Source organism: Trichosurus vulpecula, chromosome 1 (assembly GCF_011100635.1).
Source record: "Trichosurus vulpecula isolate mTriVul1 chromosome 1, mTriVul1.pri, whole genome shotgun sequence".
NCBI classification, from domain to species: domain Eukaryota; kingdom Metazoa; phylum Chordata; class Mammalia; order Diprotodontia; family Phalangeridae; genus Trichosurus; species Trichosurus vulpecula.
In genome coordinates, this window is record NC_050573.1 from 400176699 (window position 1) to 400196954 (window position 20256).

The following is a 20256-nucleotide window of genomic DNA, read 5'->3' on the forward strand; positions in this document are numbered from 1 at the left end:
AGAGGTCCTCCGGTGCTTCTTCACTTGAGGCTTAAAGAACCAGGGACAGATTGCTCAGCCCCCTCTTCTCCTTTAGGGAAAGGGAAAGAACCAGAGCCATCTGGGTGAGGTGATCACATCAGACAAATAGAAATATACTGATTGGTAGTGATAAGAGGCCTCACAAGTATGGAGTTCTTTGATGTTGGACCACACTGACAGCAACATCCTTCTAGGGCCTCTCTTTACCAATTCTTGTCTACTTGTCTGCTGCCCAGGTATCTCCTCTATACCGTTTCCCTTAAGGGGAGAAGGGGTTGAACAGTCAAGCTCAAGTAGATAAGCATTGGTAAGCCTGTGGGTTCATATGGTTTGGGAGTGAGTGGAGAGTGAGGGTGCTTTCAGTGATTGCATGTGAGAGAGTGAATGAGTGAGCAGTGCAGGCCATGGGGGTCCTGGCTGGACATGTGTGAACTGGTGTGAGAAGAGCTATATGTACAGGGTGGAACAGTCCCCTGGTTGCTAGTGTACTTCCCTGTGCTCACCCTGTACCTACATTTCAATGTATACCAGCAGAATGAGCTATGATCAGAAGTCTGTAAAATCATATTCTGTGGCATGTGCCATATTGGAATCATGAGTATGAGCTCTTCGTAGTTCGTTTTCAAAAATGATGAGCCTGGGCCTTGGGGTGGTTGAGGACATCTCAATTCATGATGTTTGATGACACTTTAGTAATTTAAGAATCTGTGTTGTTACAGATATGAAGAGACCCTCCCCCACTGATGTATGTCACTTCTCCCTTATGTGTTCTTTGAGATTTTCTCTGGCCAAGAATTCATTGACTTATCAACCTTTAGCCGACTAATGACTAACTTCTCTAGTTTCGAGAGAACTACTAGTTCCATATTTAAAGCAGCAGGGTGAATTGGAAAGTATGCTGGATTGAAAGCAGAGGACATGGGTTCAAATCCTGGTTCTGCAATTTAGTATCTATACAAACGTGGGTGGTCACTCTGGGCCTCCATTTTCCCCTCTATAAAATGAGAGGTTTGGGCTAGATGCCTTCTAAGAAATCTTCCTGCTTTAAATGTCTAATCATGTGATCCATTCCAATTTGGTTTGGCCTTGCGCAGCATTTCCAGGGCATTCCAGCACGTGGGTATGTCCTTCAGGAGCCTGGGATCTCCTCTATACCCTCACAAAAGATGAGGCTTGTCGTCGTCATTCAGTTGTTTTTCAGTCATGTCTGACTCTTTGTGACCCCATTTGGAGTTTTCTTGGAGTAGTTTGCCATTTCCCTCTCTAGCTTATTTGAGAGATGAGGAAACTGAGGCAGACTGGGTTAAGTGACTTGCCAGGGTGACATAGCTATTGGTGTCTGAGGCAGCATTTGAACTCAGGTCCTCCTGACTCCAGACCTGGTGCTCTCTCCACGATACCGCCTAGCTGCCTATGATGAGGCACTAGAGAGAAGGCTTTTGGCAGAGAATACAGTAACTCTAGAACAAGTAAATTTATTTAGTCTTTCAAAACATCTTACCCTCCAAAGTTAACCATAAAAGGCAGTCTTTTCAAAAGCCAAGCATCAGAAGGAGAAAAAAAAGTTGTTTACTACTTTAGGAAGTAATGCCATAGTCACCTCTTTTGTATCACAGTCATTCTTTCATTCATTATTTCATCTATTTGGTTTCCTCTCTACACATCTCCTATGTGGCCCCAGCCTCTCCTGAACTTATATCTATGTTGGTAAGTTCTCTACAACATGAAGAAGTTGAACAGGCAAATTTTGTGCTTGGTAGCAGGTAGTGTTTTTGGTTTTGTATTTTAATGTGTAAGTAAAAGAGATGACTCTAATAAAAATTTTTTAAAAATAGTAGCAGCAGGTCCCTAATTACTGAGTCCAATTCCACCCTTCATGCTGAGAAGGCATGCTGAAAGGGAGGGCAGCCATGTTCCTTTATTGAGGTAGAAAGAGCAATGGAAGAACTGTCCTTCTGTACCCACTTAGGTCAATACTTCCTTCATTATCAATAAAACAACAAGAACTTATTAAGAGAAGGGATACAAAGAGAAAAATGAAAGATCCTTCTCTGAACAGTTTATTATAGTCACCTGCAGGAAACAACATGTACTTTATGTACAATATATGTTTTAATTTTTAGAGAGAATAAATACAAAATAAATTAAGGAGGAAGGGCTCTGGTAGTTGGGAAGATTGTTTGCATCATATTTCTTCCTGCCCTAGAGAAGCAATAGACTGGTGGGGAATCTTGTCGTGCCCCGTATATTTGAATGTCAGGCTAGGACAAACTATTTGGGTGATCCCTTTCTATCTATAACCAGTTTTCCTCTACCACTCCTGCCTTTTTCTTTTGCCACAATATATCCTGGGAGGGCTGATGCAGGATAAGATAAGTCCCAGAGGTTGGAAAATTCTGGGCTATTGGGTCAATTCTTACCTTCTCCTCTTACCTTTTCCTACAACTGTTCTGGGTTCCTGATAAGCTCAGGCATGGTCTTTGAGCCCCATTACTGTCCTGAGATATTGTCGTAGTCTGGTGATGATGACTGTGTTGCTAGTATGGTCCTTTTGGGGAGAGTCACTTCTAAACTGAAGGAAATTATTCACACTCCTGCTTCCAATAAGTTCTCATGTCCTGTAGAAAACCTAGAATTCAGCTAACTGTGTTGGCACGTACCTGTGATCTCAACTACCAAGAGGACTAAGGTTGGTGGATGTTTTGACCTTTGGAATTCTGAGTAGCAGTGGGGTAAGTTGATCATATGTCTGCACTAAGTCCAGTTGGGAACACCAGGCTGCCTAAGAAGTTGTGAACTAACCTAGGTCAGAAAGAGAGCAGGTCAAAGCTCTAGTGCTTGATCAGTATTGAGATCAGGCCCACGAATACCACTGACTTCCCTGGGCAAGATAGGGAAACCCAGTCTTTAAGAGAACCTAGATTTTCCATAACTTTGGGAACTGGCTCAAGTTTAGGACAGAATGCCTACCTACAGCATAGGGGATTTGCAAGTCTAAGCCAAATAACCCAGTGTGACAATGTAGATACTAAGTTGTCTCAGGGTTCTTTCTGAAAGGGATAAATTTGATTTCCCACCAAAGTGAATATAATTTTATCCTTCTGGATGAGTCCTATGTAACCAGATATTTGAACAGCAGAATAAGTATCCATATTAAATCTTTGGCACTACTTTTCCTCCCCCTAGACTATACTTCTTTGGGTGTCACATAAGTCAGAAAATTTGTGATTATTTCAGTGCCACTCAGCAAGCTTACAGTTCCCAATTCTGTGGTCCATCAAATTTTAAAATCTTGTCTAAACTTTTGAAAATATTTTTAATTAAAAAGCATTAACTTTCTCTCCTTCCCAAAAGAAAAAAAATCTATGCTAATTATATCCAAAATTATGTTTGATTCTGCCTATCAAATTCTTCACTTCTCAAGAGGTGAACAACTTTTCATCATCATTACCCTAGAATCATGGCTGATCATTGATTGCATGGATCAAAGATCTCAAATCTTTCAAAGCTACTCCTTTTCTTGATGTTTTTGTTACATCAATTGTTCTGATTCTGCTTACTTCATTATGTATCAGTTCATATAAGTCTTTCCAGTTTTCTCCAAAACTGTCTCTTCTGTCATTTTCTTGTGGCACAATTCATCTGCCATCATACATTCATCTGCCATAATTTTTTTCCACCATTTCTTGATTTCCAATTCCTTGCCACCACAAAAAAAGCCACTATAGGGATTTTTGAGACTATGAGTCTGTTTCCTATTTCTTTCCACTCTTTAATCGAGTAATAGTATCACAGTTTAGCCTCTTTTGGGGCGTAGTTCCAAATTGTTTTCCAGAATAGCTATACAAATTCATAGCTCTGCTAATAGTTCATTAATGTGCCTGTTCTCCCACAGTCCCTCCAATATTTGTCATTTTCCTTTTTTGTCAATTCTGTCAACCGAGTCTGAGGTAGAACTTCAGAGTTGCTTTCATTTTGATTTCTACCATTATTAGTGTCTTGGACTTTTTTTCTATATAGCTATTGATGGCTTGGATTTTTTCCCTTCAATTGAGGAATCTTGCCTATTCATTTTTAAATTTTGTAATAGGCATATTTGGAATCTAGAGAATAGGAATAGGGACTGGATCTGTGAATTCACTGTTATAAGGAACTTCCTGTACCAATTCAGGTCAGTACCTTCTCTTAAAATTGTGGTATGAGAAATTACTTAGAGCACTGAGAGGTTAAATGACTTTCTGAGAGTCTCAAAGCCAGTGTGTGTCAGAGGTGAGAGCTGAAGCCGGGTCTTCTCTATGTCATATTGTTTCTCAAATTGGAGTTTAAATTCAGTTTTTAAAAGGACGCTAAATTACTTCAGAATGTAAAATTGATATAATCCCATTTTGAAGCCTCCTTGTAGTGTGGAAGTGACTCTGGGCTCTCAAAAGTTATGCAAACAGAGGACAAGCTACATGGATTTTGCCAGGCTAGAAAAAAAGCTTTGAAAATGGGCCCAGAGTAATATGTTTCTGTCATTCAAGAACCAGATAGCTCAGTGTGGAGCTGCTCATCACCAGAAGGGTGATCTGAATTTTGTACTAATGGAAACAGAGATGACTTGTGATCTTTGTTGTTACTGGAAGAAGTTCCTATTCTGATGAAATTGGTGTTCCTTCCAAGTATCAAAATAAGACAACATTAGGCCTTATGTAGTTTGAAGGCATTTGCCTTGGGAATCGTCCATGCTAGGGGCAACATTCCTCACTCTGAAAGAAGAGTCTGCCTATGAGTATCGTTAGCCCTCCTGTTAAGTGTGAAAAGCAACCAGGATATGTACAAAAATGAACATGGATTTCTCTGGGAGGGTTACATCTCACTGTACAAGGAGATTTACTCCCACAACACATAGGGCACCAAGGGAGGAGAATGGCAGTCCCATGACAAATAAGAAGAGAGGGTGGAGAGGGAGAATACCTTCCCCCAGAATACTTAACTTGCTCCTTAAGAAGTCATCATTTACATCATATACTCTGCCTCTAGAGAAAAAAAGGTCCTTGAGGCTTAACTTATGTGAAAACAACTGTAGCACAGAGCCCATGATGATTATTATGTTGCATTTATTAACTTAGTTAATGGGCAACCATTTCCAATTCATGAATAGCTTATATTTTCAAATATGAGGAATGTTTGGAACCCAGAAAACATTTTCCCATTAAAACCACTGTTTTAAATAATGGTTAAATGACCAGGTTAAATTTCAAAAATAACCTACTTGACCCATAATACAGCTAAACTGAAATGTGAATGCTGTTTACCCTTAAATCTGAGCCTTTGAAACTGAGGCCCATATTCTTTTCTTTTTTGTTTCTGATAGAAGGGCCAATACAAGGTCAAAGTTAAAGTTATGGCATATTCTGACCTTTTCTCAACCGTCTCCCAAAACTTGGCGGCCAGAAAAAAAAATCCCAACCTAATGGCCCTACTTTCAGTTGCCCACTGTGTCCATAATGCTTTAAGCCTGCATAGGTTCCCAAAGTGGGCGATACCACTTGCTGGGGGGAGCGGTGCTGGAACGGTTCGGGGGACAGTAGTAGTTTGAAATTATGCAAACTTTTTAAAAAGTTAAAGGATTAAAGAAAATAGATTTCTAGGGTGGTGCTGAGTAATTTTTTTTGGAAAAGGGGCAGAAGGCCAAATAAGTTTGGGAACCTCTGCTTGAGGTCTTCACAATGGCCTGTCATAAGACCCAAAGGATTCTGTGTTTTAAAGTTTCCAGTCTCTTTTCTCCTTGACCAAGAGATTCTGTTACCTCAGTACTAGGCATTAGTGCTCTGATTGAAAGAATTCACATGTTTTAACTTTTCTTAACCCTTCCATAGGCATTGAATTTATAAAAGAAGATGATTGTGCCACTTTAGGCATGCCATGAAAAGTAAAGTAAAAAAATCAGGTGATAGGGGAAAAATAATTTTTAGTTCTCTTCACTATTCCTGTTCTATTAGGTTTATCCTTTCCATTTTGGAATCATGGAAACCTGGCTTCCTCTAGAAGACATTGATTGCATCCCTGGCCACCCTCTCCAGGCCTGGATTACCTTCACTCAAACCCCTAATACACTGGGCCAAGAGTTTTTTGGTTTTTTGGTTTCTTGTTTCTGACCACTACTTCCAGACACTATTTCTACCAATATCACTGTCCCCTTCTAAGTTTGCTGCTTTCAGATATATTTCCTTATCTTGATCTTGGTGCCAATTGTTTACTGGTTTGAAAGGTCATTTCCCCACTTCTGAAGGAAGTGGCTCACAGTCTTCCTCTTCACCATAAGCCCTGTCATTTTTATTCAAGGACTTCAAATACTCGTGTTCTAATCTCATTTCCTTCTCTTCCCAGTTATGACTGTGTAGTTGAACAATTCAACTTTAAACTGCCCTTTACCCTTAATTCCCTTGCCATTTATCCTATGATCACTCATTCCTTTCCAGACTTCAACTTTGGATTGCTCCCATCTGCTTTTCTCCACTCCTTGTCTTAGTAAGTCAAGTAACCATAATGACTGGGACCACAAATTTATGTTATACTTTCTCAACTGGACCACCACTGCTCTCTCTCACTATTTTTATTTTCTGTTCCATTCCCCAGCAGTCTTTGTTCTAATTTTTTTCTTCTTCATGGAAACCACATACACCATCCATCTACTTCCTCTCCAACTAAGGTAATGGTTCTTTTTTGTAATCTATTTTTCCCCAAGTTTCAATTTTTTCCTTAACAAAAATATATTTTCTCTTCCTCCTGTGCCCCATCCCATGAGGGGAAAAAGAAGAAAAAAATGCTCCTTGTGATACACATGCAGTTAAGCAGAGCAAATCCTCTCATTGTCTGTATTCAAAAAAATATATGTCTCATTCTTTATGCTGAATCTACCACCTATCAGAAAGTGGGTATCATGCTTCATCATTAGTCCTCTGGAATCTTGTCTTTGTGTTGATTAGAGTTCTTAGAACTTTCAAAGTCTTTTGTCTCTACAGTGTTGTTATTGTACAAATTATTTTAATGGTTTTCTCATTTAATTCTTCATCAATTTATAAGTTTTTGAAATTGTTGGAGTTTTTCATATTATATAAATATAATATATATATACACACACACACATATCTGTATACATATATATACTCTACCCTAATAATGTATATAAATAAATATAGATATAGATATATAAAGTTATAGCATAAGTTATTCTTTTTTCTGATCAACTATTTTTAAGCTTTTATTTAGTATTTTATTTTTCCACAGTTACATATAAAAACAATTTTTAACATTCGTTTTTAAAACTCTCGAGTTCCAAATTCTATTCCTTTCTCCCTCCCCCCCCCCATTGAGAAGGCAAGCAATTCTATATAGATTATAGATGTGTAGTCATGCAAAACATATTCAGAAGTCATGTTGTGAAAGAAAACATAGACAAGAAAAATAAAGCAAAAATAAAGTATGCTTTGTGTGGGATGTTGATCACCAAATTAAAAGTCCTGAGTCTGAATCAGAGATCAGAAAAGGTCTTTATTCTTTCTCATGAGAAAGGGCACAGCCCTGACAGCTCAAGCAGCATCAGCCAGGGAGTACCGGAGTACAGAAGCTCGCAGGCTTCTTTTTACCCTAGTCCCCAATTCAGTCCCCACCCCTGTCCTGTCCCGCCATTGGCCAGTTGGATAGACTCACAATCTTTCAGCAAGCAACTAGCTAATCATCGCAAAGCAATTTCAATCCTTCATTGCCATAATTATTCATCGAATTAGTACCCTATCAGAGGACAGTGGTTTTCCGGAAACCTCACTTCCTTTTAACCAAATTTGGAGGTGACCAATCAGAAGAGGACTAGTACAGTTCAGTTTCACTTACGTTACCTCATTTCGGGGAAATCACGAGTTACTCAGGAAACGAAACTGAAACTGAACTGGTTGGCAGAGTATAGCAGAGAGAGATAAGAAGGTAACAGTGTATTAGTGAGGGAACTTGACTGTAAACTATCCCTCACATGCTTCAATCTGTATTCAGGCACCAACAGTTCTTTCTCTGGGGCTGGCTAGCATCTTTCATCATATTTGCTTCAGAGTTGTCTTGGACAACTAAGTCATTCACAGCTGGTCATCTCACAATATGGCTGTTACTTTGTACTTAGTACATTTCACTTTGCATTAGCCTGGGCATGTCTTTCTAGATTTTTCTGAGAGCATCCTACTCATTATTTCTTGTAGTACAATACTATTCCATCATAATTGCATACCATAACTTGTTCAGCCATTCTCCAATCGTGGGTATCCCCTCAATTTCTACTACTTTATCCCCAGAAAAGAGTTGCTCTAAGTTTTTTTGACCATAATAGGTCCTTTTCCTTTTTATTTTTTATCTCTTTTGGGAAACAGACCTAGTAGTGGTATTGCTAGGTCAAAGGGTATGCCTGTTTTTATAGCCCTTTGAACACGGTTCCTAATTACTCTACAGAATGGTTGAACCAGTTCACAATTCCACCAATGATGCAATAATGTCTCATTTTTCCAACATCCCCTCCAACATTTGTCATTTACCTTTTCTGTCCTATTAGACAATCTAGTAGGTATGAAGTAGTAACTCAGAATTGTTTCATTTCCATCTCTCTAATCAGGAGTGAGTTAGAATATTTTTCATATGGCTATAGAGGGCTTTTATTACTTAACCTGAGAACTGATTATATCTTTTGGTCATTTATCAGTTAGAGAATGGCTCTTATTTTTATAAATTTGACTCAGTTTTCTATATGTTTAAGAAATGAGGTCTTTATCAGAGAAAATTGCTTCAATTTTTTTTCAGTTACTATTGCTAACTTTATTTTCCTCCATCCTATTTGAATACCCCTACCACCATTTATTCTATTCTCTCTCTCCTTTCACCCTATCTCTCCTCAAAAATGTTTTTCTTCTGACCACCCCCTCCCCCAATCTGCCTGCCGTTCTATCACTTCCTCTTCTCTTACCCCTTTCTCTCCTACTTTCCTGTAGGGTGAGATAGATTTCTACACCCAATTGAGTGTGTATGCTATTCCCTCTTTGAGTCAATTCTGATGAGAGTAAGATTCTCTCACTCCCGGTCTCCTTCCCCCTCTACCTTTCCACTGCAGAAGCTTTTTCTTGCCTCTTTTATGTGAGATAATTTACCCCATTCTATCTCCCCCTTTCTCTTTTTCCCAGCATATTCCTCTCTCACCCCTTCATTTTATTTTTTAGATATCATCCTTTCATATTCAACTCACATTTGTGCCCTCTGCCTGTATATGCTCCTTCTAAATACCCTAATAATGAGCAAGGTTTTATGAGTTACAAATATCATCTTCTCATGTAGGAATGTAAAGAGTTTAAACTTATTAAATCTCTTATGGTTATCTTTTCCTGTTTACCTTGTTATGCTTCTCTTGAGTATTGTGTTTGAAAGTCAAATTTTCTATTTGTCTCTGGTCTTTTCATCGAGAATGCTTGAAAGTCCTCTATCTCATTGAAGATCCATTTTTTTCCCATGAAGTATTATACTCAGTTTTGTTGGGTAGGCGATTCTTGGTTATAATGCTAGCTCCTTTGCCCTCTGGAATATCATATTCCAAGCCCTCCGATCTTTTAATGTAGAAGCTACTGAATTTTGAATTATCCTGATTGTGGCTCCAGGATACTTGAATTGTTTCTTTCTGACTGCTTTTGCAATATTTTCTCCTTGACCTGGGAACTCTGGGATTTGGCTTAATATTCCTGGCAGTTTTCATTTTGGGATCTCTTTCAGGAAATGATCGGTGGATTCTTTCAATTTCTACTTTACCTTCTGGTTCAAGAATATCAGGGAAGTTTTCCTTGATAATTTCTTGAAAGATGATGTCTAGGCTCTTTTTTGATCATGGCTTTCAGGTAGTCCAATAATTTTAAAATTATCTCTCCTGGATCTATTTTCCAGGTCATTTGTTTTTCCAATGAGATATTTCACATTGTCTTCTATTTTTTCATTCTTTTGGTTTTATTTTATCACTTCTTGATTTCTCATTAGAAGAATTCCTATTGCACCATTCTAATTTTCAAGGAATTATTTTCTTCAGTGACCTTCTTTTGGAACTCCTTTTCCATTTAGCCAATTCTGCTTTTTAAGACATTCTTCTCCTTATTGGCTTTTTGGACCTCTTTTACCATTTGGCCTAGTTTGTTTTTTAAGATGTTATTTTTTTCAGTATTTCTTGTGTCTCCTTTAACAAGCTGTCAACTCATTTTTCATCATTTTCTTGCATCACTCTCATTTGTCTTCCCAATTTTTCCTCTACCTCTTACTTGATTTTCAGAATCTCTTTTGAGGTCTTCCATAGCCTGAGACCAATTCATATTTTTCTTGGAGGCTTTGGATGTATTTGACTTTGTTGTCTTCTTCTGTTTTGATCTTCCTTGTCACCATGGTAACTTTCAGTAGTCAGAGTATTTTTCCATTGTTTGCTCATTTTCCCAGCTTTTTGACTTTTTAAGTCTTTGTTAAAGTAGGGCTCTGCTTCCAGGGTAGAATTGTCCCAAGTTTCAGGGGGTTTGTGTAGCTGTTTTCGGAGATATTTCTAGAGACCTGTATGCTTTCAGTTCTTCCGAGGTGGTATGATCTAAGGAGAGGTGTTTACTCCTCTCCTGGCCTGTGCTCTGGTCTGTGAGAGACCACAAGCACTCTTTTCTGCCCTGGAACTGTGAGGAGGGTCCCTGCTCTGCTGTGGCTGCCAAGCCCTGCTATGCTAGTGCTCCTCCTTGCCTTGGGATTGTAACCTGGATCCAAGTATGGGCAAAGCAACAGAGTCCTGCCTCAGTGTCAGCAAAAAGACCCCTGTAACTTCCTTCTGACCAGTTGTTCAGCCTCTTTACTATGTGCGAACTGATAGCTCTGAAAGCAGCCACTGCCCACTGCTGCTCCAGCCAGTTCTAATTCAGTCATTCCCAAGGCCTGCTGTTGGTTTGCAGGGGCCTGGGCTGTGCTAGCAGGACCTGTGCTGGACTGTGTTCCATTTTCACCCAGGTGAGACTGACCTTTCCTGCTGACGTCTTTGGTGTGTGTGGGCTGAGAGGTCTGGAAACTGCCACTGCTACCAATGGTTCAGTTACCCAGAGAGCTGCTCTGGGTGTGCTGGGACCCTGTCTGTACTGGCGTGGCCTGCATTCCTCTCTCACCTTGGTATAACAGACCTATGCTGCTGACCTTTCAGGTTGTCTTGGTCTGGAAATTTGTTTCACTCCATCTTTTTGTGGGTTCTGCTGCTCTAGAATTTGTTTAGAATCATTTTTATGGTATTTGGAGGGATTTGGGGGAGAGCTCAAGCAATTCCCTGCTTTGTACTCCACCATCTTGGCTCCCAGTATAAGTTATTCTTCTTGTTATGCTTACTTCATTTTTCATCATTTAATGCACTTCTTTCCATGTCCCTTTGAAATCATTTATTTCATTATTTCTGATAGCCCAATAATATTCCAACCCAATCGTATGTCACAATTTGTTCAGTCATTCCTCAATTTATGGGCATCCTCTTAGTTTCCAGATTTTTTTGTCTCCACAAAAAGAGATTCTATTAACATTTTCGTGTGTATAGGAATTTTCTCTTTCTTTGATCTCTTTTGGACATAGACTGAGCATTGATAAAGGTGGGTCAAAGGGCATGCACTTTTTTTGTAACTTTTTGTGTATAACTCCAAATTACTTTCCAGAATGGTTATTATACCCATTCTCAGGTCCGCAGACAGCACATTAATGTGCCTGTAATCCTATTGGATTACAAATTTGTCATTTTCCATTTTTGTCTTTTTTGATGATCTGGTGAGTATGAGGTGGAACCTCAGAATTGCTTTAATTTGCATTTCTCTGGTTATTAGTGATTAGAAGCTCTTTTTCTCTTGTTTTTCTTTTTATTCTCTATGGCTGTGGATAGCCTAGGTTTCTTCTCTTAGGAACTATTGGTTCATATTCCTAGATCATTTATCCATTGAAGAAGGGTTCTTAATGTTATAAATTTGAATCAGTTCTCTAAATATCTTGGAAATAAGATTTTTGTCACTGAAACTTTTTTGCAAAGATTTTCTTCCAGTTGTTTCCTTCTCAGTCTTAGCTTTATTGGATTGGTGAGGGGAGAGAAGAGAAACTTTTTAAAAATTTAAATAACAAAATTATTTATCTTATATTCTATGATCTTTTCTATCCCTTGTTTAATTATGAACTTTCCTTCTATTCATAAATTTTATAGGTGTTCTTCCCATGTTTCTCTAATTTGTTTACAAAGTGTCATTTTATATATAAGTTATATATCCTTTAGGAGGTTAAATTCATGAAATGTGAAGTGCTGGTCTAAGTCTATTTTTTTTCTGTACTGCTATCTCATTTCCTCAGCAATTATTTTTTCAAAAATAAATTATTACCCCAATAGGTAGGGTCTTTGTGTTTATCAAACAGTACTACTACTGGCTACTAGGTTTCTCATATGTTCTGTACCATATACATACATACACACATGCACACGCACACACACACACACAAACATACACATACACATATACACACAGATGTACATGTATACACGTACACCCACATATCTGTTATATTTCTGTATTTGTTATATATTCTATATCTAATCTCTTCTACTTATCAACCTATTTTTAAACCAATACTAAATATTGTTTTGAGAATTACTGCTTTGTAGCAAAGTTTGAGATTTGGTACTTGTAGTTCTCCTTCATTCTCACTTTTTCTTTTTTCATTCCCTTAAGACTACCTGGTCCTCCTTATGAATTTTATTCTTATTATTTTTCTAGTTCTGTAAAGTAATAGTTTGTTAGTTTTATTAATGTGGCATGGAGTAATTACATGAATTTAAATGGAATTGTCATTTTTATTATATTGACTCATCCTACCCAAGAGGTATAAATGTTTTCTCAATTATATATGTTGTTATTTCTATAAAATTGGTTTGTAATTGTATTCTTGTATTTGTGTGTATCTTGGTAAGTAGACTTACAAGTTTTTAAATATATTTTCTAATTATTTTAAATGAAATTTTTATATTTTTCCTATTATGTTTATTGATACTTCATTGAAATATTGATGTTTTTTCATTTATTTTATATGCCTCAGTTTTGCTAGTTATTGTGTTCCATTAACCTTAGTTGGCTCTTTAAAGTTCATTCTTTAATTACACAATTCTGCTTGCTACAAAAAGAAATCTTTTTTTTCTTTATCCTCTCAATTTCTTTTTCTTATCTTATTGTTATAGTTGGCATTTCTAGTACCATGTCAAATAGGAGCTAGAATTTCTTAACCTTTTCAGTGTTATGGACACCTTTGTCGGTCTGGTGACACCCTTCTTAGAATAATATTCTTGAGTAATAGAAGGTGTTACAACAATGTTGCTAACAGCTGTTGTGGGGGTGGAAGACCAACAACACCAGGACACAGGAGGGCTGCTAGCACAGGTTCTTTATTCTGCTTTTCTACAGAAAGCAACTTTAAGGGGTTAACAATCTTACTTTAATTCAACATACATATACCATTCACTTAGTTCAGGGGGAAAAGCCAGCACCCTGAACTTCAGAGCAAATACAAACAGAAATTACAAACAGAGACAATATAAACAGATCAACATTTCTGTCTAACCAAATCATAATACATAGTTACCAGAGAAGCACCAATATCTGGATTTTGAAAGCCAGGGGCGGGGGCGCTGCTTCAACAGCTTACCCAAAGTCTCATCACCAACACTCTTTCAATGAGTGTGCCCCCAAAGGCATAATGCCAACCTCAGAGTTCTTATATCCTGTTCAGGGCCCTGAGAGCTCAGAGCCTACTTAGCAAAAATGTGTGGGGCCTGAGGCCTCACATCTAGTTAAGGAAAGGGTGTGGGCCTGTCTCTAATCAGGCCTCCTTTTGTTGGCCCCACTTGAGGTCTATTGAGGGGATGGGAAGAGTCTTTAATCCCTGATCAGCATCACAAAGGTGTGGACCTGCCTCTAATCAGGCCTCCCTTTGTTGGCTCCACCAGAGGCCTATTCAATGGGTGGGTGAGAAAGATCTTTCATTCACAGAGTCCTTACAGAAGGCAGTGGTAAATTTCAGTTATAGGTTAATGAAAGTAAAATGTGTTTTTCCCATTCAAGTTCAAGAATCTAAATCTATTGATGATCCCCTTTTGGAGGTCTGTGGACCCCAGGTTAAGAACCTTTGATCTAAGTAGAAGATTTCATATTTCACTGAAAAAAAATCAGGTTGATCATAGAGAGCTTCCCCTTTTCTAAGTCTGTATTTTGTATCAACTCAAAATTATTCCCCACTCTCTCCTACTTTGCTCCAGTCTTGGAAGAAAAAGGTCTTCTCCTTGCCAATCAACTTCCCTCCTTGTGTCCTTCATCCCATCTTCTTAGATGCCCTCTAGGAACTTGTCCTTTGGGTCATCTCTTTATCTAATTTTAAATCTCTCCTTATCCACTGGCTACTTCTCTACAGCTTACAAATATACTCTGGTCTCTCCTATCCTTTAAAATCCTTCACTTGATCCTACCATCCTCTCAAGCTTTTGTCATAAATCTTACCTTTCAAAGCCAAAATCCCAGAAAAAACCTCATCTGTACTTACTCTCTCCATTTTCTTATTTACCAGGCATTTCTCAATGTCCCTTACAATCTGATTTTCAATGTCATGACTCAGATGAAACTACTTTTCCAAGGTTACCAATAATCTCTTTTTAAAAGAAAATATTTTATTCTTTATTGATGACTTGTTTTTAATCACATGAATTTCCAAATATATTCCTCTTCCTCTCTTGTCTACTGACTCATTTCTTGTAACACAGATGAAAAAAATGAGGGAAAAGGAGCAGTTTAACAAACCTAATCAATATATTGGCCTTGCCTGACAGCATCTGACCCATAGGCTCCCATTTCTGCAATAAAGGGAATGAGGTATACATTTTCTCAAATTTTTTTTAGCATCAAACCTGGTTATTATAATTATGTAACATTGAGTTTAGCTTTTTTGTTCTTTCTGTTTAAATTATGTGTACACTATACTTGGTTCTATTTATTTCATTTTATATAAATTAATATACTTTATTCTTTGGAGTTCTTCATATTAATTTCTTATGGTACAGTCATATTCCCTTAATTTCATATATCGCAATTTTTTGAGTCATTTACCAGTTGATGGGTAATTACTTTTTTCCAGTTCTTTGCTCTACTACAAGATTGCTTTAGTGAGAATTTTAGTATAATTGGGATCTTTCTATCTTTGGCCTCCTTGGAGCAAATGTCTGTGATATGTATGTATGTGTGTATGCATGTATGCATGATTTGTTCTCTTTTAAAGTATAATTCCGAATTACATTCTGGAATTGCTTGACCAATTCCTGTGCTGAGTATGAAGGAAAATCTCATAACTGTTTTGGTTTATATTTTTCTTATTTATTAGGGATTTGAAGGAATATTTCCTATGGTTGTCCATAAGTTGGAATTTTTCTTTTGATGATTACTTATGTCTTTAGACTATTTATACATTGTAGAATGTCACCAATGTTATTTCAGTGCCAAATGTGATGACCCTTTCATCCTTGTTGACCTCTTTGTAGCTTCTTTTGATCACCCTCTCCTCCTATACATTCTCCTCTTTAGGTTTTTACTTTTTTTTCTTTCATAGGATATAATTCTTTCCTTGTTCATCTTGTAGCTCACCAACTGTTCTTTTTTTCTCCTGGCTTGTCTTTCATGTCTCACCCCTTATGTGGCAGTTTATCTCAGGGCTCTGTTTTGGGCCTTTCTTCTACTGTGCTCTCTTGATGATTTCATCAACTCTCATAGGTTCTTTTGTCATCTCTCTTCCAGTGATTCCTAGCTTCTTTTCTTCAGTTTTAAAATTATTATTTTAACATTTTTTTTAAATTTTGAGTTTTTATTCTCTCCCTTCCTCTTGCTTCTCACTCTGTCATTGAAAAGGCAAGCAATATGATATCAATTATACACAGGAAGCAATGCAAAACATACTTCCATATTAGCCATGTTACTCAAAAATCAAGAAAAATTTTTTAAAACTTAAAAAAAAATTATACTTCAATTTGCATTCAAAGTTTATCAGTTCTCTCTCTCTGGAAGCAGATAGTATTTTTCATCCTGAGTCCCTTGGAATTGTCATGGATCATTGCATTGATCAGAGTAGCTGTCTTTCACAGGTGATCACTGTTAAAATACAGCTATTACTGAGTATAGTGACCTCCTTTTGCTCACTTCACTCTGCATCAATTTACATAGGACTTCCCAGGGTTTTCTGAAACTACCCCCCTTGTCACTTCTTATAAAACAATAGTATTTCATTACAATCATATCACAATTTATTTAGTTGTTCCTCAATTGATACGCAATGCCTTCAACTCTTTGCCACCACAAAAAGAGTAATTATAAATATTTTTCTACATATGGGTCCTTTTCCTTTGGGATACAGACCTAATAGTGGTATTGCTGGGTCAAAGGGTATACACAACTTTATAGCCCTTCAGGTATAGTTCCAAATTGTTATCTAGAATGTTGGGACCAGTTTTGCAACTCCACCAATAGTGCATTAGCATCCCAGTTTTTCCACATACCCCCCAGCATTTGTCATTTTCCTTTTCTGTCATGTTAGCCAATTAGATAGATGTGAGGTGGCACCTCAAAGTTGTTTTAAATTGCAATTATCTAATCAATAGATATTTAGAATATTTATATGAATCTAGATAGCTTTGACTTCTTCTGAAAACTCTGTTCATATCCTTTGACTACTTATCAATTGGAGAATGACTTGTTTTTTATAAATTTGATTCATTTGTCTATGTATGAAAAATAAAGCCTTTATCACAAAAATTTACTGTAAAATTTACCCCAGTTTCCTACTTTCCTTCTAATTTTGTCTATGTTGGTTTTATTTGTGCAAAGACTTTAATTTCATGTAATAAAAATTATCCATTTTACTCAACCATGGCCCTCTCTGTTTCTTGTTTGATCATAAACTTTTCCCTTAGTCAAATATCTGACAAGTAAAATTTTCATTCTCCCATAATTTGCTTATGATAGCATCCTTTATGTCTAAATCATATATCCATTTTGACCTTATCTTGATAAACTATGTGAGATATTGGCCTATGCCCAGTTTCTGCCAGACTGCTTTCTGTTTCTCCTGGCAATTTTTGACAAGCTGTGAGTTCTTGGCCCCAAAGCTTGGATCTTTGGGTTTATCAGATGGTCATTTATGATCATTTACTACTATGTATTGTGTACTTAATCTGTTCCACTGATCTACCACTCTATTTCTTAGCCAGTACCAGATTGTTTTGATGGATACTTCTTTGTAATAGTTTGAAATCTGATACTGCTAGGCTTCCTCCCTTCACATTTTTCCCTCATTGATTCCTTTGGTATTCTTGGCCTTTTGATAATGTGTTTTCTCTTTTCTAATTGATATAAGTGTTTAGAGGTATAAATTTTCCCCTAAGTACTGCTCTGGCTGAATACCATAAATTTTGGTATGTTGTCTCATGTTATTCTCCTTAATGAAATTATTGATTGTTTCTTTGATTTGTTCTATGATTCACTCATTTTTTAGGCTTAGATTATTTAATTTCCAATTTACTTTCATCTCTACTTCCAAGGCCTTCCATTAAATGTAAGGATTGCATTATGGTCCAAAATGGATTCATTTAATAGTTCTGCTTTTCAGCATTTGTTTGGGAGACTTTTATGCCCTAATAATTACATGGTCATTTTTTGTGAAGGTACCGCATACAGCTAAGAAAAAGGCATACTCCTTCTATTCCCACTTACTTTTCTCCAGAGGTCTACCATATCTAAATTTTCTAAACCTCTATTTGTCTCCTTAACTACTTTCTTATTTATTTAATGAGCATAGTTATCTAGTTCTGAGAAGGGAAAGTTGAAGTCACCCACTAGTATAGTTTTACTGTCTATTTCCTCTTGTAGCATTTCCTTTAATGATTTAGCTGCTCTGCCTTTTGGTACATATAAGTTTAACATTGCTACTACTTAATTGCCTGTGGTACCTTTTTACAAAATATTGTTTTGCTGATTATCTCTTTTAAGTAGGTCTATTTTTGCTTTTGCTTTATCTGAGATCATAATTGCTATTCCTGTCTTTTTTTAAACCTCAGCTGAAGCATAATTCTGCTCTAGCCACTTGTTTTTAACTCCGTATGTTCTGTTTTGTTTCAAGTGAATTTCTTGTAAATATCACCTTGTTAGATTATGGTTTCTAATCCACTTTGCTTTCTGCTTCCATTTTATGGGAGAGGTCATCCTATTCACAGTCACAGGTTTGATTTTTGTGTATTTCCCTTCATCTTATTTTCTTCTGTTTATCCTTCTCTCTCTCTCTTTTTATCCTGTCACTCCTCAAAAGTCTGCTTTGCTTCTAACCAGTGCATCCTTAATCTGCCCTCGCTCCTATCACAACTTCCTTTTCTCTCAATCACTTCTCCTTCTTCCTATTAGATAAGATAGATTTCTCTACTCTGCTAAGTTTGTATATATATGTATATATATATATATACATATATATATACATATGTATATATATACACATATATATGTATGTATGTATATATATACATATATATATATATATACATACATATATTCTTCCCTCTTTGAACCAATTCCAATGAAAGTGTGATTCAAACATTGGTTCCCCCGTCCCATTTTCCACTCATGTAAAACACTGTTCCTTGTGTACCTTTTTATGTAAGATAGTTTTCCACATTCTTCCTCTCCCTTCCCCATTCTCCCAGTGTGTCTCTCTTTCTCAACCTTTTTTTTTGGACATCATCCCAGCATAATCACCTCAGATCCACACCTTCTGTCTATGTAGGCTCTTCCTTAACTGCCGTAATAATAATAAAATTCTGAAGAGTTACTATTATCATCTACCCATATAGGAGTGTTAACAATTTAACATTTTTATGTCTCTTATGATTTCTTTCATGGTTACCTTTTTTAATGCTTCTCTTGAGTCTTATGTTTGAATGTCAAATTTCCTAGTCAGCTCTGGTCTTAGAATCAGGAAAGTTTGAAAGTCCTCTAGTTTATTAAATAGCCCTTACACTCAGCTTTGCTTGGTAAAGTATCCTGGGTCGCAATCCTAGCTCATTTGCCTTCTGGAATATCATATTTCAAGCACTCCACTCCTTTGACACGGAAGCTGCTAAATCTTGTGTAATCCTGACTGTGACTCCACAATATTTAAATGGTCTCCTTCTGTCTGCTTGCAGTATTTTCTCCTTGACCTGGTAGCTCTGAAATTTACCTATAATACTCCTGAGAGTTTTCATTTTGGGTTCTCTTTCAGGCAGTGATTGGTGACTGACTTTTTGTCGACTGTGCTGTTCCAGAATTAGGTTTGACACATTATTTTAATGTTGTTTGGAAGGGAATGTTGGGAGAATTTGGCTGGGTCGCTGCCTATACTCCACAATCTTGGCTCCGCCTAACTTCTAGCTTCGCTCTTGAACTATGTCTGTTATCACCAACTACTTGTTGAACATTTATGATTATATATCCCATAGGCATCTCAAAATTAACAGAACTCATTACCTTTCTTGTCCCCCAAATCTTTCTTCTTTCCTAACTCCCTTATTTTCAATCTCAAGGATACCATCATCCTTCCAGTCACTTAGGTTTGTAACTTACGAGTCAGGCTTGGCTCTTCCATTTCCCTTACTATTCCTATCTAATTTGGTGACAAATCTTCCCTGTTTTATTTCTAGTATACCTCTGAACATTTGTCTCCTCTCCACTGACATGACCACTAGTGTTATGCAGGCTATCGTCATCTCTTGTCTGGTATATTTCAGTACCGTCTTACCTGGTTTCCCTGCCTCTTAATCTATCCTTCACAGAATCACAAAATTTGAGAGATGTAACATACTTTTGTAGCCATTCCACTCCCAACATACCCAATAAGGAATCATCCAGCCTCTGCTGAAGACATAAGGAGGGTGGACATTCAGGAACATATGAACATCTCCCTTAAACCATGATGGCCAGAATTAAACACTACACAGGAAGAAGTCAGATGAGAGCAGAGTTCAGTGGGATTATCACCTCCGTATTACAGGAAAAGCTTCTTCTCTGCCTTCTCTCTGTTGTCTGATTCTACCCCAGGATGAAGAATATAAATGAATTTATATTGTTTGCTATAGTCTATAAACTT

The 20256-nt window shown here is 37.2% G+C and overlaps 1 protein-coding gene across 1 annotated transcript in view; it reads left to right on the top strand.

Annotated features, from left to right (window-relative positions):
• SPEF2 (sperm flagellar 2) overlaps nucleotides 1-20256 on the top strand; it is a 212752-nt gene that overhangs the window by 13338 nt on the left and 179158 nt on the right. The gene's annotated exons all lie outside the window — the stretch shown is intronic.